General features: G+C 46.8%; 1 protein-coding gene and 1 long non-coding RNA gene across 2 annotated transcripts in view; one reads left to right on the forward strand and one right to left on the reverse strand.

Moving 5' to 3' along the window:
* Nucleotides 1-253: 253 nt before the first annotated feature.
* Nucleotides 254-3,172, reverse strand: part of LOC104988900 — a 3,263-nt gene continuing 344 nt past the window's right edge. Inside the window, exons 2-3 of the long non-coding RNA XR_825300.1 lie at nt 2,173-2,234; nt 254-821 (exon numbers count right to left, since the gene is read on the reverse strand). This is a non-coding gene — a long non-coding RNA (uncharacterized LOC104988900). The remainder of the gene's footprint in view (nt 822-2,172; nt 2,235-3,172) is intronic.
* ZNF263 (zinc finger protein 263) overlaps nt 2,814-3,172 on the forward strand; it is a 7,504-nt gene continuing 7,145 nt past the window's right edge. The window contains exon 1 of the mRNA XM_010840376.1: nt 2,814-3,087. The gene's annotated coding sequence lies outside the window, so the exon portion shown is untranslated. The remainder of the gene's footprint in view (nt 3,088-3,172) is intronic.

Genomic DNA, 3,172 nt, shown 5'->3' on the forward strand with positions numbered 1-3,172 from the left:
GCACCAAACAGCACAGACTTGAACGTCTTAACATTGTTGTTCAGTCGCTCAGTTGTGTCCAACTCTTTGTGATCCCATGGACTGCAGTACACCAGGCTTCCCTGTCCTTCACCATCTGGAGTTTGCTCAAACTCATGTCCATTGAGTCAGTGATGCCATCCAACCATCTCGTCCTTTGTCATCCCCTCTCCTCCTGCCTTCAGTCATTCCCAGTATCAGGGTCTCTTAACATTGTAGATTTCATCAGCTGTCAGTTTGAAAACCAGGCACAGACAACTACCACCCCCACCCCCTTGAGTACAAAGGAATCTATGGGACCCAGGCAAGGACTGAAAACAGCTCCAGAGACAGAATTCAGTACCCATGAGAACTAAGACCCGGAGTGGTAGGGCTTTTTTAAATCTGAAATTCAAAATTATTTTTTCTTCTACAAATTAGGGAGCCACTGATAGCTAAGGACAAGAAAATATAGTTAACTTATCCAACATGGGTTTGAACTGCATGAATCCACTTACACATGGGAATTTTTCACTAAATGCGTGTTACAGTACTATACAATCCATGTGTCATGGTTGGCTGAATCCATGGATGCAGATATGGAAGGCCAACTGTAAAGTTATACGTGAATTTTCCACTATGCAGAGAGTTAGAGCCCCAAACTCTCACTGCATTGTTCAAGTACCAATTGTTTAAGAAAGTAAAATCAACAGTGGTTACTCAAGGGCATACTTACTTCTCTTACTTTTTACCAAGCCTTAAAGTAGTGTTTTCTAATCTTTTTCATCATTTAGAGAACTTGATGAAAGCCATGGATTCACTTCCTAGAAAATACACACACACATGTAGTTTTCTGTACAATATCAAAAGTTTTATAAAATCTCCAAATCCATCCACGTGACCCTCTAGAACTGTTGATGGGAGCCACTACCTAGTGGGTCTTAGCAACACGAGCTGCATTTTAAGTGCTCAGTAGCCACCATTATAGAAGTTCTATTGTAGTTAGAACTGCTGCTCTAGAATTTCATGGACCCTAGGTTGAGAACTCCTGCCCCAAATGAACCTGTATAATTCTGTTGGCCTATAACCCCACTCCCCATCAAATTGCTATTTGACTATAAAATACCATCTATAAAAGCTATTTTTCTATTGGACTATAGATAGAACTCAAAGAAATGGGGGAATACTATTAGTAATTGTGAATAACTGAAAATCTCTCTAGCTTTAAGTACCTGTCAATAACCTAAAATCAAAGGGAACTTAGCAAATGGGTCATCATTTTTGTTTTGACTTGGGGTTTTTTTTGGCTGCACCATGAGGGTTGCAGGATCTTAATTTCCCTGATCAGGGATCGAACCTGTCAGAGTCTTAACAGTGGGTCACCAGAGAAGCCCTTCATCCTTCATTCTTACCATCTCAAGGTATGTGTAGTTGGCAAACATTACTATGCCCCACATCTGTAATAATAATCCTAGTAGCTTTTCTATAACATAGGGTAAGCCTTCAGGAATTTGCTGTGCATTGCGTGTGTGTGTTCAGTCATGTGCAAGTCTTTGCAACTCCATGGACTGTAGCCCTCTAGGTTCCTTTGTCCATGGAATTTTCCAGCCAAAAAATACTGTAGGGTTGCCATTTCCTACTCCAGGGGATCGTTCTGGCCTAGGGATCAAACCTGCATGTCTTTTCTCTTCTATATTGGCAGGTGGATTCTTTACCACTGTGCCACCTGGGAAGCTATGCATTAGTCACAGCTAATATTGAGTTCATAGTAAATGCCAGGTATGATTCTAAGCATCCCACATATTTTACCCCATTTAATCTTCACCCAATATTATAAGGTGGGTATAGTATTATTCCCTCAAAACAGATGAAGGAACTGAGATTTGAGGCTTAATGAGATTAAATAAGACATGGCAGCCCACTCCAGTATTCTTGTTTTGGAGAATCCCATGGACAGAGGAGCCTGGGGGACTACAGTCCATGAGGCTGCAGAGTCAGACACCACTTAGGGACTGAGCACACACCCCCAACGAGACTGAATAACTTGTCTGAGATGACAGAGTAAATGCCAGAGAAGTGGTTTTTAGGTTAGAATCTATTGTCTCCTGAAATGTGAATGTTAAGACATGAGAGGAAGAAGTCTTAGAGGACTCTGATTCTGAAAGGGACACATACCAGCCTGTGCGCCAGGAGGCCTCTGGGTCTGCATCTGCCACAGCGGCTTGTGGACCTCTTCTCTGGAGTGGAACAACAAAAAGCCAAATTCTCTGGCTTTTTCCATCCTGTCGTTGAAAGTTGCCCCTCTCCGTCCCCACACCCCCTTTCCGGTCACGGCAGCCTGAACTTTAACGACAGACTAAAGTGTTATTCTGGGCAAGTGACTTAACTGACACTGTACATGGGGATGATAATAATAGTGTCTAGTTCCTACAATTTTGTGTGCCATGAGCATCCAGATGCATGTCAGCAGGGGCTCAATAAACGATTACTGTTTTTCACGATTCAACCCCACGACCCTTTAATCGACTGAGACCAGAAGACTAACAACCCTCGCTGGAGGCAATGGACTAGCTGAGCCGGTCTGGGCCGTGGACACCTGCCTCACTGCTGGGCAGCCCTCCCCTCAGCAGCACAAAGCCTGGACTGCACCGGCCAAGAAATCAACCTTCCTTTCACCTCTCACTGTGAAAATTCACGGTGGACCTACAAGGGAGGTGAACAACGACCTGGCCCCGCAGGGCTGGACAATGAAACAGGCGCGCCCCCGACAAGTTTAAAATGAGAAGCCAGTACAGGCTGGGTCCCAACTGGCCCTGAGGAACGTCCAGCCGCCAGCGGTGGGACCCTGGACTGACAGGAGAGCGCCACGGGACACAAGAACACTCCCCTCGACTGCGCCCGCGCCGGGCTCCAGAGCGCCAGCACCTCCAGGGCGCAGGCGTGGGCCCCGCCGCCCCGTCGACGGCGTCTCCCTGAGAGCTCTGCGGCAGCGCTGACCTGGTCGGGGCCACTCTTCCCCGCATCTCCCAAGCACCGAGCGAGTGGTCGAGTGAACCGTGGCTCAATTGGCCCCCGAGGCTTCCTGGGCAGGTGAGCCCTCTCCTGCAGCTCCCTTAAGTTAGCGGGTGAGGGCCGCCTTGAAATCCGTTTTGACCAGGGCACTGATTCTCAAAAC

Source organism: Bison bison, unplaced genomic scaffold (genome assembly GCF_000754665.1).
Source record: "Bison bison bison isolate TAMUID 2011002044 unplaced genomic scaffold, Bison_UMD1.0 scf7180017864144, whole genome shotgun sequence".
Classification (NCBI taxonomy): domain Eukaryota; kingdom Metazoa; phylum Chordata; class Mammalia; order Artiodactyla; family Bovidae; genus Bison; species Bison bison.